This window comes from Centruroides vittatus, unplaced genomic scaffold (genome assembly GCF_030686945.1).
Source record: "Centruroides vittatus isolate TY-2023 unplaced genomic scaffold, ASM3068694v2 contig_862, whole genome shotgun sequence".
Taxonomy (NCBI): Eukaryota; Metazoa; Arthropoda; class Arachnida; order Scorpiones; family Buthidae; genus Centruroides; species Centruroides vittatus.
The window spans coordinates 1684267-1703362 of NW_027122562.1; the positions used below are offsets into that span (position 1 = coordinate 1684267).

The 19096-nt window shown below is 24.8% G+C and overlaps 1 protein-coding gene across 1 annotated transcript in view; it reads left to right on the forward strand.

Moving 5' to 3' along the window:
• Positions 1 to 18750: 18750 nt before the first annotated feature.
• Positions 18751 to 19096, forward strand: part of LOC136982721 (QRFP-like peptide receptor) — an 83347-nt gene continuing 83001 nt past the window's right edge. Inside the window, exon 1 of the mRNA XM_067279289.1 lies at positions 18751 to 18833. The gene's annotated coding sequence lies outside the window, so the exon portion shown is untranslated. The remainder of the gene's footprint in view (positions 18834 to 19096) is intronic.

Consider the following 19096-nt stretch of genomic DNA (forward strand, 5'->3'; position numbering starts at 1 on the left):
TAGAATAAATTAAAATAAGGAAAATGTCTTCAGTAACTAAATGATATATAGCTTCCTTTTTAATAACAAACAAATTATAGAGAGTCAAATTGAAATTTTACAAGAGGGAAGAGGCTCAGAATAAACGTCTATTAAGCTATTTTAAAATTAAATAGCATTTCCTGTAAATTTGCAAACTTTTCTACCTTTTCAACATTCTATAATATGCACTTTGTATGTTAAAATCTGAGAATTTGTGTCCGTTTTGAATCGAATGACGTCGAGTTATGCTAATTTTCAATTGAGTTTTGAGGGGACAAATATATATATAATGGCTTCACCTTGTCGACTATCAAAATACAATTTTCGCTTTGTCAATTTATTGTAAATATTTTTATTACTTTAAATGTTTAGGTTATGATATTACCATCAAAATAAATTTGTGTTTATGTTTTTATAAGCTGAAAATTGTTTTTTAAACAGTTATATAACGTTGAAAAGTTTTATAAATATTCAGTCTGTAAATTGAATAGGAAAGTTTATTCTTTGAATAAAGAAAAAGTAACAAAAGTAATGATTTCCACCCACTTGATTTCCTCTTATTTAATTCTGAATATATAAAAACTTATTTAAGAAAATACTGAGTTTCTTTTACTCTAAAAATAGCGAATTTTCAACAATAAAATAGGAAAATAATAATAAAAATTGTTAAAGTTTATATGAAAGTATACATTTTTTACACTTTATTATAAATAAAATAAGAATTTCACAATATATTTCGAATATGTCATATAAAAATTCAATATTAATAAACATTTTTAGTAATGATATTATAATTTTAAAGTAATAAAAATTAAATTATAACAATAAAACTAATTTGATTTAGAAAAATATGACAAAAATTATAATTTTTTTATTTAAAATATTATATATAATAATTAATTGAGAAATTATTTTCCAATACCGCAAATTGATTGGTTGATTTTTAAGTGACGTAATAACTCATAACGGTTTTTATTGGTTTTTTGAAGAAATTTAAATTTTAACTTAATTAACCATATATGTTGTTTATTAATTACTGTTCATAATTTCTTAGATTTAATTATCAAAATTATATTTCGTTATTTAAATACTAATTAATTTTATTAACACGTGCAAGCAGCGACGAGATCTATATATAAAATATTGTTAAGGTGGAGTAATTAAATAATTCTGTCAATATTATGTGGTGGAAAGTCGACAACGGAAATCCTGATTTCGAAGGATTTCCACTTAGATGGACATTACGCCATTTGTCATCTGTGGCGAGTTAGTTATGACAGAAAACACGAAGAACGAAAGTAGTGCTCTTAGCAGAAATTATTAATAGTCACTTATCAAATTGTCTACAAACTTTATATATTTAAAAAGAAATACTTAAACTAGTTTATGAGAATATACTAAAATTACTCATAATTCTTCCTCTTTACATCACAGGAAGAGAAGATCACAAAATGGAGTCGGCCTTCCTTATACGTTTTTTCCTTCCTTAAATTTGTCAAATTACTTAAAATAAATTGTGATAAATTGCAGTTAAGGCTTATTCAGCCTATTGCTCTGTGGAATCCAGGATCGTATCCAGGCAAACAACCCTAGGAATTTTTTATGGGCTCGTCCTTTACCCATTTGGCCTTGATGTGCATGATTTAAAAGGCCCGTAGAGAGAAAAGAATTTAGCAAAATTTGCGCAATTTACTTTTTTAAAAGTAAATCGCTATTTAAGCAATTTTACACATTTAAGTGGGGAAGAGCCTATAAAAAAAAGGTTTTGGTTCTGCTTTTGTCAGGATAATGTACACTATTACGTCAGTTTGACGTCATTTTACACTTACTGATTACAAAAAAATACGGGAATAAAATCAAAGTGACAAAAACAAATGCCTCTAAGATCATTCGGCACAGTCGATCTTCTTTATAATCTACTTAAATACGTAAATTTACTTTAAAAATTTATAAATAGAATTTTTAATATAAATTTCGGTCTTGATTTTTTATTATTAAACAACTTTCTGTTTTATTTTTGTATATTTTACAATGGTAAATAAATTAATTTCCGTTTTATTTTATCGTAAAATAAGAATCTACAACACGAAAAATTAAATTAAAGATTTGAAAAGAAAAGAGGAATCCAAATTTAATTATTTTAATTCAGGAATGTAAAGATTTCTTCATTTGGCAACTTTTAATGATTTAATTAAAGATTAAAAACAATTGCTTTAATTTAATAATTGGTTTATTATTGTAGACAATTTTGATGGTTTAACAAGTAGATACACGAAGGTAAAAACTTTGAAGTGTCACGGAAATACTTTAAGTAATAAAATTAAGCGATAACAAGGAATTTGCTTAAAGATAAGAATTTCTACAACAATAAAAATCCAGGAAGAAAAATCGACTCCGTTTGTTTTTATTTTCTTCTTTTGGTATCTGAAGGAGATACTAAGAAAGACTTCAAACTATTTGTGTTTGTTTTCAAATTATATAGATTTTTAAGTCATTTTTCGCTATGAATTTTTATTATTATAGAATTTTTACAACGACAAAGCAAGCCTGTAAAGAAAGATCCACTTTGTTTATGTTAGTGTTTGTAAGGTATAAGAAGAACGTATTAAGTCTGATTTTTTTTTTATCATCGTATATTTTAAAGTAATTTTTTGTTCTGAATTTTATTATTATTATACAATTACTACAAGATATGAAAGCAGAATTTTTAAAAGCAATTTTATGTAGTTTATATAATGTAAAGCATGTAAGGAAATGCCAATTATGCTTGTTTTTGTGCTTCTCTAACATAAAAAGACGTACCGAGAACCAAGAATATGATGTATCCAAATTATTTTTTATGTTGTCTTCATTCAAATTACGTATATTTATTATATTTTTGACAAAAACTTCATATTAATCTTTCTATTGAAAAGGTTTTTTTTACACGTTTGCCAAAATAAAAATATTAAATTATTTTATCAAATCATTAATTAAACTGTAATGGTTTTAATATTTTAATCTATCTGGATTCTAGAAAATAATCGATAACTTATTCTTATTCTGAAAGTTTTTCAAAAGACTTTTTAAAAATTATAAATTTTTAGCTTAATTTAAACGTACAAGCATATTCCATAAATATATTATTAAACACGAGGCGATGCTCTTGCCTACATGTAAAAATTCCTGAAGATCTTATAATAATAAAACGGAAATAAAGATAAGTAACACGAGAACATAATACGAAAGATGATATTTTACTTTCATTTTAAAATATTTCAAGGAGGAAAAAAATAAAGCCAAACCATCAACAATATGAGACTTTATTGAAAACAGATTTACAAATAGCTATAGACTTATATAATATTGAAACTGTTTAGGTATGCTTTTGGTTTTCCATGTCTACAGATAAATTGTGTCACAATAATACCAGGGCACAAGAAACTTCCTTTCAATCTGAAGAGTGAACTACTATTGGGAAACATTTCTTATGTCGATCGATAAATACTGCAAGAGTTTTATTCAATATCACTAATATTATTTAACGCTCTATTCATTTTTTTTTTCAGTTTACATCAATAGATTTAATTATTATTATAATTTTATAAATATATTAGTAATTTTTAGAATCTTTTATCAATAAAATGATTTATCATTTGCTGTCAAATTGAGATAAATAGTACTAATGCAACTGACACAGTGAATATGAAATGTAATTATTTTAATACGCGTCAGCCTGACGCTATGAGGAATCCGGGTTCGAGTTCAGGTCTGTAATCTGAAGAATTTTTCATGAGTGGTCTTTCCCTGATATGTTGGGCCTCGTCTGTTTCTGTTGCAATTGTTATGGGCCTAGTAAAATGGCCCTCTTAGTGTTCACAGGGATAAAGAATGAAAAATATATCGAGTCTTTCATTATAAAATTAATAAGAATGTTAAGAATTACAGTACCTTTAAAGAATATAACAGAATTTATCAACTAATTTATTTAAATAAAAATGTAGAGAAAAATTATAGATAGACAGAGACGTAGTGATGTCTTGGAGCTCGTATTGCTTGGATGTTTCTAAAAATTCATACTATTTAAAAAAATTACATACATTATCAAATAAATAGAACTTTTTTATGCAAATATAAAACAGCAATTGAATAATTACAAATTTCATTATTAGATTGGTGAGGTATTTTAGAGGCCTCAAAATCTATATATCATTAAAGTTAGATCACTATAAATAACTTATATCCTGTTACTTTTCCGGATCTGTTATATATAACAGAAGAAAAGTATGGCGATCGGTCAAAAAATGACCCCCGAAGATTTTACATCTTTGGACTTAGGACACCTTGAAACATTGAGAAATGCAAAAAAAAAAAAAAAAAAAAAAAAAAAATTAAGGGTAATTTCTGATGCTAGTGTGTGGGGGCACGATTTTGTTTATCCACTTTGAAACTGAATAACTCCTGTGCCTTTTGTCGAAAATTTCTTAAATTTTGCGAGGAGATTTGTTTATTAGGGGGATTGATGCTATTAAATTTTGATGGTTAAAGGTCTAGGGGTGGGGAGATATAGGGGGTCGTGTGGTATACCTCTAATAAGGTCGTACTTAATGAAGATTTTACTTGTTACTTGTTATTAGCATATGCAATTTTTTTATTTATAAAATTCATCCCTAACCCTAAAATTAAGCGTTTTATCACTTATAATAATTAAAAATATGAAATTTTTAAAAATAAAATATCATAACAGGTGACGCCACAAGCAGTTTAAAATGTTGTTGCCGGGAAAGTTAAGTAACTCATTGCTAGATCTATTTTTTCAAATGCCTAAACTTTAAGAGTATTAAAAAATCCAATAAAACTTCTCTAAATTGAAAACTAATGCAGAGTCACTAGACCCAATTCAGAGAGGGGGCCGTAGAAATAGAAGAAAAAGTAAATTATAAATAAAATATAAATCAGCTTCTGTAAGTAACTAATTAAGCATTAATGACAAATATACGCAACACAATTTTTTAAAACACGTTATTATCAAAGGCATAACTAAGTTCCGCAGAACCCGCAATGCGAAAAGCCCTAGATTCCTGAACGTTTTAAAAAATCATCCAATAAAGTTTTATTCATGTAAAATAAAATAAAGACAGTCGAAAAATAATGATTTTCATTTTTTATAGAGCCCTCTCCGAAATTATAGTTATGCCTTGCCACATGAAAGCCTAACTGACATTTAAAATGTTAAAATTCATCACTATTATGTAGATGTTTTCCATTCTAATTAAAAAATATTATCTTAGAGGTGTATATATAATATAGTAGTGGGGTTTAACACTAATTAAATTTAAAACTTACAATTTATTCGTACTATAAAATTTGTCGCAGTAGACCATTCAATTCTTTTCCCTTTAGAATTATTAACTATACAACTATTTAAAGTAATAAAATAAAAATTTCCATAAATATCGAAAGCTCTGGATTGTCGTATTTACGAATACCTTAAAAATCGGAACGTTTTACGTTATTAAAAATTTGTTTAACGCATTTTTCCACTTCAACAAACAATGTAAAATATCGACTAAAGTAAATATAAGTTTTTTAAAACCATATTTCAGTAACAATGACTTAATATAGACATTCACAGTCAAGTAAATCTGACAAGAACGTTTCAAAACCAGCAAGAATCTACATTCTGAAGAAGAAAGAATAGATTAAATATAGAAAATACGACTGTACCATAAGAGTAACAATGTTTTCCAAGATTTTTATACCTTCTCGTGCTTATATTTATTACGAAAAAATACAAATTAGATAAAATATTTAAAGTATAAATTAATAAAATTCTCATCTATTATACTGTATAATTCCAATGTTTATCACGCTTTCATCTAACTAACAGCATATTCTCGAATTTAATTCTATTTCAAAATTTATTGCTATTCAAGAAACTATGAGATAAGAATAAATTCGGAGTAAAGTTACATTATCTGAATTACAATAGGATATATTGCGTAACGAAATACATTATGATGTGTTTGAACATACGAATTTTGTTGTAGTAAAACATAATTTATGACGTCTACTTCGGAAATTTGATTTGGATTTTTAAAAAATTGGAAAAGTTATATAAATATATTAAAGTAAGATTTTATATAATTATTAATAAACATTTAATTGAAAAATTTATAGATTTTTTGATTCTTTTTATGCAGTGAAATGTTACATCTTACCATAATCGATAACGTGAATAGACTTACGCAACATCAATGAGTTTAGAATCTCTCTTGAAGTTAGCTTAGTGTAATTATAAATAAAATAAATGTGAAATTTAATAATTATAAATGAAAAAAAATACATTAAAAAATGTAAAATTGTAAAATTAAAAATTGTTATTTTTATCTAAATACAATTCTTTACTCAATAAAAAAATTCTTAAGTAAGAAATAAATGAAATTTACTTTAACGTTACACTTTAAAATTGAATTTTTAAAATAATTTTTCACACTAATGGATGTCAGGTACCAAAATTAAATAATGGAACATGTAAAAAACAAAGATAATCAAGCCTAATCCTATAATTAAATTAATATTCAATCATTTATTAAAATTTTAACAAAATTCTATTTAAGATATTCTAAGATTTTATAATTTTTAATATACGTCATTCATTTTATATTCTATAATAAAAGAATATTTTTATTAGAAATAGAGAAGTGGATAGAGAGTTATAAACCATTTTATCGTATAAAGCGAGGAATGAAAGTAGAAGTAGAGTACAGTTTCATCTTGGAGAAGCTTTGTAATATGCTGTTCAGTTCCTTTGTTGGATTAGATCCACATCTCTTGAGATATAGAAGGCTAACTAAGACTTATTCTTTGAAGAAAATCCTTTCTAATAAAGGCAGTTAGCATTACCGTAGTATTTTAGCTACAACATACGATATATATTTATTTTACTACTAATACCATTATTCTAAATTAATTTTATAGAGATCAATGCCAAAATCTCCGATGCGATATTTTGTACTTAAAGGCTAACGATCGATCTATTATAGTTCATAAAGTGAAATAAAATAAATATCCTTTACATCAGAAGAATTATAGCGATTTACGAAATGTAAGTAATTTCGAAATTAATTAAAACAACTCTCTAAATTAATTGAGAGAATTACAATTAAATATATTTCATCGTAAATTCAAGTCAATGCTTAATTACATTTAAAAATTATATTTGATTAAGTTAAGCATTTCAATTATTCCTCTGCCTTTAAAAATGTAAATTATTTTCCTTTTTAAAAATATTTTGAATTTAATGAATATTTATAAAATAAGAACCTGTTAATTTAATGCAATAATTCTAGACGAGTGTTTAAAATAATCCAGTGTTTGTCTTGTTAAATAACTTTAACGTTCGAAACCTTCTATTAATGACTTGAATGCTTCTATTTAACAAAATTGTCGTTGCTAAGATTTGGTTAGTTTGGTTTAGTGGCAAAAGAACTGAACCGAACTGTGCCAAATGAACGATAAACTCAAAACTAGAGTATACAGGCTACTAAAAGTAAAGCAATACAATAAATCAAATACTTTCTGCTAATAGACACGGTTTATAGTAGTAGTAAATCACATATCCATCGATGGAAAGTAACCAACATCAGCTCCAAAAGATATTTTTCATTCAGAATGGAAACCTTACTCCAACCTTTCAATACATTTATATCCAGTGTATTAACCAATTGTGCAATCAAGACGTAATTACTTTGTCTCTTTATAGACTATTTAAGCTTCTCTCGGGAACAGTAAAAGTAAATAGATTGTTGTATATCTTGTTGCAAATTTTAAGTACTGGTACATTTGATTTCAATTCAAAAGATATACACTTAGATTCTTAACAGTCCTAATCGTCTAGATAATCTAGCTCTTCGGTTCTTTATTCCGATAGACAACAGATTAATTTATATTATGTTGCTTTGAATTTCGTGGTTTAAGAAATATTTTATTAAGAACGGGCAATTATTTATTGTGACATCGTCATAATTCCGAGCTGCAATTTTTCATTACAATGTTCTCAATTTTAATAGTGTCTTGCCTCTGAACATCATACTTTTCCTGTTAACAATGGAGTCGTGCACGTCATCTAACTTCGTTTAGGAGAAAATTTTGAATTGAATTAATGTGATTTTCGGTTTGGACCGGAAGTCAGGTTAATTCAATTCAAAATTTTATTTAAATCATGTTAAGTTCGTATGTAATTAATCAGGGCCTCCTGCCGATACGCTTTCCGTATCCGGTCTCGAATTTCATCTATCTACCTCAGTTCTCGATATTAAGAACAGACAACGGATGGACGGAAATGGGAATTTATGAAACCACAATTTTTGAAAATTGTAGCCCAAAAACGTATTTATTGTAGTACTTCAAATAATTTTTAAAGAAAATTTATTATTATTATTATTAAAATATTTCAATAGTATCAAGAGAGATGAAGCCAAAGAGCAAAATGAAAATTTTCGTAATATTAAATAAATGTGTAAGAAAAAATCTAAAAAATAAATAAACAAATAATATTTAACAGTTTTGCATGTTTTGTATCCCTGAAATTTTCGAAATGATCCATATTTATAGTTCCCACTTTCCATTTTACGCCTACGTGTGTCAATTTCTCTATTTTAATTGATCACATAATTCAGTACTGTACTTCCAGTTAGAGGTTTGCATATAAATGACTGTTTTTTTTTTATTTAACACTTTAACCTTTATATTTTAAGTGCAATTTCCGCATTATCTGTAATCTTCGTGTAACGCACATAAGTTATATATCTAAAGAACACAAAATTATGATATTTACATTGGAAGACAAGTATTAAATTTAAATTTCTTTGTAAATTCGATAATTTTATTCTTGTTTTTTATCTTTCTTCAATATTTGCCTGTATCTTGCAGGAGAATAAACTATTAAAAATATATTTAAATGATACATTTTTACATTTTTATTAATAAATTTATTTCATAATATTTTGAAATTTGATATATAAAGTACTCAAAAGTTAACCATTAAAAAGACTAAATTACAATCTTTCAATGTAATGAAACGAAAATTTATTTTTACAATCGTTAACTGAATTTTTAGCCTCTGTAATTTCTTCTTGTTTATTTTTTATTAACTGTAGTATATCCTAGGTTTTGCAAACCAGATATCAGACTTATAAATCTGAGACAGAGAACAATCACCAGCAAAATTCAATTTTATTTTCCTTTATTCTCCAATAAATGAAAGGCCTGAAATGCATATTGGAGAAAATAAATAAAATGGAATTTTGCTGTGATTGTTCTCCGACTCAGGTTTCATAAGTCTATATGATATATATCTAGGTTTGCCTAACTTAGGATTTACTACAATTAAATTATTATTTTAACGTCGATTTAGCACAGAATCTTATAATAATTTATTAATTAATTGGGCCAAAGGGGCCGTGCATTAATCATATGTACTGTACAATTTAAGGGGTTACAAAAAGTACATCATTGTACACAAGGGGAAGGAGTGAGGTGCCTACATGGATTTTTTAGTGGTATTATTGGCGTGCAATTTTATTCCTATAAGCTACTTACTACTCATATAAATAAATTATCAGAATAAATTATTATTTCTTCAATGTCGGGATCCATGAACTATTATACACGTAATTAAAGAGAGGGAGTTTGCCAAAAGTACATCATTATACACAAGAAGGAGGGAAGAGGACAAAAGAGGGTCAAAAACTGTGCGTATTTGTTTATGAATGACTATAACAACCCTGTTGGCTCCAATTATAGAGCCGGACTGAAATATGAGTACAGTAGAAATTTTTTTTATCAAGGACGGACTTATCACACTGGGATTCACATTATCCGTTTTTGGAAAAATTGCGATAGCACAAAACAATTAAATTAACAATACAAAGCAAGACAACGAAACAAAAAGCAATCAGAATAATTTTTATCAACTTTCTTCATGTTATAATTTTTTCGCTTCAGTTATTCAGCACTAACTGCTTAATTAATTCACTTATTATATAATATTTAGGCTCTTCCCTAAAGTTAAGAAGCATTTTAACATGAATAAAGAATATTTTTATTTCAAAATTCTATTTTTTCCACTTTACATAATATTAACAGCGTAAGCTTTTATACTAATAAGAATCTCCGTTAGAAAAATAAACAAAACTTAACAAATTCTTTGATTAACAGACGAAAATCATCCCTCTTTTCTATATGTAAATCATAGCTTCTATTTGCTTTAATTAGCGTATATAAACAGGAAATGTTTTGATCTCCGATATCGAATATCCTATTTATAATAATACTTTATTCTATTTATTACAATAATTGTTCTGTTTTTATGTTTCTTTAAATAATTTTTTAAAATATTTTTACAGAAATTTATTAAATATTATAAAATATTTTAGACGAAAAGTTTGGTTTAAGGATAAAATCAACCAATTAATTGATAGCTCGTGTTGTGATAATGTAATTCTCTAATCACTATTTACAATAAATTATATTATTTGGCTTAATTTGTCTATCTGTTCCGAATTAATTTTGAAGCAAATCTGTGATTAAATAAAAATTTGAGATTCATTTAAAATTTTACGTCTTCTTTTAAATAAAAATCTATAAATTTGAATTTTTCCGAGTAAAAACTTGAATAAAAATGAAGAATTTCTTAATGTCAAATCAACATATTGTATTGAATTTTTAAAATATGCAGCTTAATTTTAAAAAAAGCTTTATAGAAATCATTCTAGTAATTAACCAGATGCAAGAATTTATTATAAAATTCGAGTTTAGGAATGTTAAAATGCTATGTTGTTAGGCACATTAATCTTCATCTTTTTATTTTGTTTTTTAAAGAGAAATTTCATTAGCATTTAAATTAATTTGAATGTTCTTTATTATATTTAAATGCAAATAACTTTACAAATGCTATTTAAAAATTGTACAATTTGTACAATCGATATATTAAAACTCACTCAATTTTCTCTTAATTTAATTCTTTAATAAATTCTAATCATATATATAAATACGATGAGGATTTTTAAAAAAAATAAATAAAGTTTTTAATAGATTTTAATCATAATAAACTGATTTTTTACATATACATTCTGTGCGTAAAATTTATTACGTACAGAATTTTTATTTATTATTCTTATAATAAAAATAACTTGGTTTAGCAAAGAAAAAAATTCCTTTTTAATTATCAAAAATTGTAAAAATAATTTTAATTAAATATTAATAATACGTAAACATGAAATGGATTAAACAGCTTAATTGATAATACTCTTAATTACATTAAAACTTGGAGTTAATTACATTTTTTAATTCAAATAAATGTTTAGGGAATTTTTTTAAAATAATAAAATACATTTTTAAATTAAAAGGCTCAATAGTTACATTTTATTATTATTATTATATTTATTGATATAACTGTACATTTGTACTATGTAATTTGTATACTTATATATTATTATGAAAAAATAGTGTAAATTAATCATGTATTTACGTATTCGCGCATATGCTCCTTAAGCAAAACTTAAAAGTAAAACAAAAAATAATAATAATAATGTATTTTTGTTTTTATTACATTTATTTTTGTTTAAATAACTGAAGAGTAAATACAAATAAAAAATGTATTACTATTTAAAAATTCAAGTTCAAAACTTCAAATCCTAATCCAAATACAAATAGAATTTTTATTTGTATTTAGTCTTCAATGTTTTAAAAATATCTTTCATCCTGGATTTTTTGAAAGCTTTTCGAGATTTATTTTATTTATGAAACTATATTATTATATGTATATGTGTATATAAGTAATTTTAGATTTATATAAAATAAAAGTTTTACGCACAAACTTATCCTGCAATTCTATGGACATGTTATTCTATTGCCTGGGGGCCTCATGCAATGGTCTAATCTTTTATAAGAAAATATTTCCCCGCAATAAACTCTCTCTAAAAAATATATCTGGAGTCAACGCTGTAAAAGGATCCTCCTAATTCAAATTCATCTGGGCTCCATGAAGATAATGCGCCACTGGATAACCCTTATAATGATACCTAAATACTTTACTGTATGTACTGTACTGTACAGTACAGTACGTATATATACACATACATAATTAATTTGTGCTCTACTTAATCTTATTCCTTTTATCGTTACAATTATACTGTAACATTTCCAACTTTTATAATTGGATGCATTATCAAAGTACGCAATTATAAAAATATTGTGATTATTTGCTACCATTGCAAAAATTACTTATATAAACGAAAGTCAATTAAAAAACAGTTTACTTTAATCTTTAGCAAACAATTTTAATAAATTTAATCTTTAAAAATGTATTCTTTTACATCGTTTAGCTAGAAGAGAGTGTTTACTTTTAAAGAGAAGGTTCCTAACTTCGAACTTATATAACAAGAAAAATATTTGGAATTAGTAAAATATTAAAAATGTTATTAATATAGAAAGTCTGTATTTTTACCAAATTAGTTATATTACTTTAATATTAATGATGCTATTATTATTCTTATTAAGAATTAAACAAAAAAAAAATTAATTTAGAGAATTTGCGTACAGATAAGTTAAATTATTAAGTGTAATTTATACTTCAAAGTGTAACTCTTAAAAGAAATGAACAGTGTACTTTTTTAATCTCACTTAATTAATCTATAAACATCTGAAAAGGCTTGTCCACAGACTTACTAATATATACAGTCAAATCTCGATATAGTGTCACCATTTGTTCGCCTCCGAAATTGGCACTAAATCGATGGACCTCAAAAAATAAATTATGTAGAACAGACAAGTTTAAGTTTAAAAGTCACATGATATTTTGCATACCGTTGGCAATGCAAAATCGCATATTTAATAATTCACAGTCAAAAGCATTCTTTATTTCATATTTAAAAGGTACAGTACACTTATGAGTTTTCATTGAGAGAGCGCTATATCGAGGTTTGACATAAGCATACATTGACAATAATATATGTGTAATATGTATTATATAATGTATATACTATATAATACGCATATTATTTGATTTTATTCAATTATTGTACCGTAAAATAATGCGCATTTAATTTATATATCTATATATATATAAAAATTCAAGTTCACGTTTCATTATATCTATAAATAAATGAAATTTATTCCGAGAATGTAAGTAAATAGTGGAGATACGTTAAATCGTAACCGCAAAGATTGCATTAGTAAATTTTAATTAATTAAAATAAATAATTTAAATTAAAATGAACACTTTAATTAGTTAAAATATTCTAGGTTTTCGATGCTACTTTTCGTTTTTGAAAAATAAATTTATTTAAGAAAATACCAAAATTTTTAATAAATTTAATAAATATTTAAGATCATAATTTATTACATTTTAATATGTGGAAAATATGGAATTTTTTAATGAAGTTTTTTAAATTTAATTTAATCGAATAAACTTTTTTACAAATTAATTTTATGTCTAAAATACATAGAGATTGAGAGTTTTTTCCCCGAAATTTAAGTTTAGTTCGACAATTTTAATTAGCCTTAGTTTAATCATTTAAATTTTAGTATTTTATTCTCAACGTGTTAGATCCCAGAATAATGGTAAAGCAGAATGTTTACTTTTAATTTTGACTGGATGATTTTTCGAAAGTTGCATGCGAATAATCATGTTTGGAAGAATTCTGAACAAAGGATAATAAAGTTTATATAAATATTCACTTCATTTAAGTAAGGTTTTGAATATAAGGAATTAATTTGGTTTATTCTAAAAGAAAAAAAAAATTCAAAAAATTTTCCTGACTAAAATTTTTAACTTCTATTTCAAAATTTGATTTTCACAGATTATTTGGACTTTAACGTGTCTGAATGCTAATTGCAATAAATTAAGAAAATTATGATGAATGTATTAATTGAGCTCTTTGACTGAACCTAACTATTGGGTGATCCATTATAAAGATTGAGCCTAAACAAAATTAATATTCCGAATAATTAAATACTATTATAATAAGATTAGAAATTATTTTAAACTACTTAAAACTCGATATTTACAAATTTTTACAATGTTTTTAATTAATAAACATAATACATTTATAAATTTTTCTTACATTTAATAGTACGAGGCTAACATCATTCACATCATCGTTCATTAATAAGTTATATTCCTTTTAATTTTCGACAAGTTTTAAGAACAGTCAAATAAAAGAATAAAACAAATATAAATGAATATATATTTTAAATCGTAAATAAATAAATTTATATATTTGAATCGGTATAATTATTTTAACGGTTAATTTATTCTATCCATGTCCAAAAAGATTAAAATATTGTATTTTCCTATGACTATAACAAATTATGAAATTTATTAACAAAGATAAATTATTAAATTACAAAATAAATTTAATGAGTTTCGGCTTTATTGCAAATTTATTAATAATATAAATTATAAATCATAAAAATAATGATTACCTGTAAATGATAGATCAAGATATATTATAAATATTTATCAGAAAAATTTAATCTGAAAAGAATTAAATTTTAAAAATTTATTAATGAAAGTAAAACAAAATGTTCCATTTATAACCGACGTTAACGGTTTAAACGTGAAAATTGTTGACCATTAAATTAAAAGATTTGCAAACATATCGATTATTTACGAAATTTTTGAATAAATAAAAACAAATAAAGAAAAATTTCAAAGCATTAATGATGTTTATAATAATAATTCATGGATTATTTTTGAAATTAATGCTGTCAAAACGGAGAAAACTGAAAATTAACACGTATACTTCGCATTGAAACTGATAATGAAAATTGATCAAGTTGAAAACTAACAAAAGATGTGATATTTTTTATATAAAAATAAGCAAATTTTAAAGGTTTATTAATTTTTTTAAATACTTGTTGGTCGAGTTTTGAAAATAATGTTATTAAAACAGGAAAACACGAAAATTAGCGTGAATGATTTGCCTCGAATACCGGCCATATTTATATTTGTGGTCCTAATCTATAACATAAGAGGTCCTTCCTCTTATACTGAATAGTGATAAATTTAAAAACACGAAGTTCTATACTGTATTATTATAAAATCAGCCTTAAGCGGTAGCTTACGTATAAACTTACTTACTTGAACTTGATAAAAAATTGATTAAATTACTAACAACATAGCATATTTGATATTTCTTATATTAAAAAAATTATATGGAATTGCAAAATTATAACTTAATTTAAGTAATAAATAATAATAAATAAAAATAAAATTAAAATAATATATAAAGGAAACGAGCAATTGTTTATTGTGACATCTTTACAATGCCGGGCTGCAATTTTTAATCATATTTTAATTTATTTAATTTAAAATATATGCTCTCCATTTCAAATTAGTAATGGCTTCCCCTGTACATCATACTTTTCCTTTAGAACAAGAGTCGTGCCGGTCATCTATCTAACACCTTTCAGGGGAATTGTTTTAATTGAAATAACATGATTTTCAGTTTGCATCGAAAGTTCATATGTATAGTTAATCGAGCCTCCTGCCCCCAAGATTTCCATATCTATTTCGTCTTTCATCTAACTAACCCTGTTCTCGAGATTGAGAGAAAACAGATGGACAGACGGACGGACGATAGTGAGAATTTATAAGTCTACAATTTTTTCAAATTTCAGCCTAATGAAATGAAACGCATTACATTTTACTTGTAATTACACTAGTAAAGTGATATGTAGAGAATATATTTTTATTAGTATAATTACTACTAAAATATAGTGCTAGTAAGGTAATATACACTATAATTGCAGTGTAAAGAGTAATTAGTTAAATTTTAAACTTAATGTAAATATTTTTGCTTTATAATTGCTCGAATTTTTACTTAATTACATAAAAAACAAAACGAATTATCATCGATTATAACGAGAAAAGTTCAAACATCAAAGTAAAAACGAAAAACAACAAATTATCGAAATGTAATTACATTGACGATAAGGAATTTTTTGTTAGCCCTATGCAAATGTTTGCTATTTTCTTAAATAAAAACCACTATTTTTAGAAGAAAAATTTGTTATTGGTCGATTTAGAAATAAACAGTTATTGAAAAAAATGTGTTTTATATATATATATTATTTCTCTTTTGAGAAAAATACGTTTTTATGTTCCGAAAACATTTTGCGGATATGGCAAAATTCCGAAGATAAACTGTATCAGCTTAGAAAATAAATTGCAATAAAACTGATAAAAACTTTAAAAAAAACTTTCACATTAAATGACCTTTCGTCATTTATTTACTTCGAAAATTTGTTTAAAATATTAAAAATACCGAATAAAAGAACAAACAAAGGAAGGCAAACTGGCATGTCTGGCATCATGTAACGAGTATTTTCCCATTTAATGGAATAGGTATACTCCAAAAAGTAAATATTAATTATAAATTAATGAATCATCTTTCAATTGATCGGCTCTTCAACAGGTAATTCCTAAGTTAAGATAATTTTAAGATTAAACAATGTAATTGTGATAATTGAATGTTACATAAAAGGATTAGATCTATCTAATTACAAGAGATGCTACTTGCTATTTTCTTAAGTTGAACTATTTTTATATTTAATATAAATTTTAAATTCTTTTAATAGACACTAATTATTTTTAGGTTCCTAATTGTAAATTGTTATTTATTTTTATATTTTATAGTGTCTAGAAAACTTTTTAAATTTTGCATAAATATCCATTATATTTAATTATAATCGGTTAAAAGAAGAAAGTTGCTTTAATTTATACTTAATTAAATTCAATATAAATGAACAGAGCGGAAATTTAAAGTGGAATTCATTCGGAGTAATGTTCCTCTCAACCATTAGTTCGCGATCGCTTTGATATATATTCGAATAATGCACGATCTTTCAGTTCGTCAGAAGGTTGGGAAGTGCTGTCTCGAATTACGCTTAATTGAAACGAAAATAATAATGCAGAATGAAAAATCGTCACATTTTTAACTATATTGCTAAATTAATGACATTAAAATCTAATTAGTAAGTAACTTAAAAGGTAATTATTAAACTATTTTAAATTATGCATAAACTTATAACACGAGAAATATCGATTCAAATATGTGTACTAAATGCCATATCAAAAATACAATTATATAATTATATTTAATATAATTTTCGTGTAACACAGCAATTAATATTTTTAATGAAAAAAATAAAAATAAAACGAGATATTAATAAGTTTAATTAATTTCATCATTTAAATTGAATTCGAGGAAGAAAAGAACTTCAAATATCTTATTATTAGTAATTACAAAGAATAATTTAGGCAAAAGTTCACTTTTATATTTTTCTAAGTATAAATTAAGCTGTCATAAACCATAAAATTTCTAGTGGTTAGAAATGGTATTAATGAACAACTGCACAAGAGGAGTAAATTACAACGTTGAATTCGTCTTTAATGTACGAGTGACAAATGATGCAATAATTGGTTAAGTGCACTTTCTAAGTTTATAACTTGGATGAAGAAAACGCGTTAATAGTCGCAGTTTCTGTATTTTAAATAGGATTTAACTTAAATCTGTATTCAATTTAGCCTCATATTCGAGATTTCCAAGAGTACAATTATACAGTACAATTTAGAAAGGAGAAAAAAAGCGAGGAAACAAGGAAAAAACTCATAAAATACTTCAATTTAAATTGTATTTATCATAAAATTTATTTTATTTTTATTATTTATTATTAATAAATCTTCATAACAGTGAGAATGATAAGAGAAAATATATTTTCGCCGGCGGAAGATAATGCTGATTCGGCAACTCGAACAACATAACAATTATTATCTATTGTTACTTAACGATCATAATGATCATCTTCAGTAATGATCCCAATCTCGAATTTATTTATGATCATAGACATTATTTAGAGAGAATTAACGCTGTTAATCGGTTATATTCTTACAAATGATCGTTATGTGCTATGATTTTCAACTTGATTAAATGAAATTTTTACAATAAACAATTGCAATTGATCAATTCCCATTAATGTCTGTAACTATATGACTTAAACATTAAAAATATATTTTTTTCTTTCTTAAATTTGCATGTATTTTTTATATTCTCGTTAGAAATTATCTTATAATTGCTTTAACGGCGAAAAATTGGCGCATAAATTACTAATTATGTTAGAAGTTTTCGTCTTAATTTAGACCATTTTTATATTAAATAATTATTTAATTATTTTAAATATATATATATATATATATATATATATATATAATCTAGTATTTAAAATAATTAAATAATTATTTAATATAAAAATGGTCTAAATTAAGACGAAAACTTCTAACATAATTAGTAATTTATGCGCCAATTTTTCGCCGTTAAAGCAATTATAAGATAATTTCTAACGAGAATATAAAAAATACATGCAAATTTAAGAAAGAAAAAAATATATTTTTAACGTTTATAACGCAGAAAACAGTAATTTTATCTGCGAATTAAAAGCGAATAGTAAATCTTATCATCACTGAATTCGAAGGAAGTCGATATTTATTATCGTTATTCGGCTACGTGTAATTTATTCGAAGAGTTGTACAGTCGATAATAGTTTGTTATAGGGAAACTTTAGCAAGTTATCGAATCAGTAACGTTATAGAGCACTTCTTGATCTACCCATAATTCCGAGCGCAGGTTAGAAGCATCGACGATCCATCCTTTGGTCAGACACCGACTAAATGCGTTGGGGGAAGGTCGCCCTTCTATTGCATTTAGGAGACATTCAGCCTTTGGAAAAAAATATATATTTAAACAATATCGAATAGAACATAAAAGGTAAATGCTCAATTTAACATTCCTTTAGTCTCAAAACTTTATAAATTATTATATAAATTAATTAATATTTTTCTATGTAGTAATTGTAATAACTTCTCACTTAAATCATAAACATATAATTTCTATAGTTAATTAATTATTCAATTAATTAAGAGAGGTAGAAACTTAGCTGACGTAATATTAATTATAATAATTTGAGTAAAAACTTTTATTAAAACTGTTTTTTACGATGCAATAATAATAATAATAATAATAAATTTAAT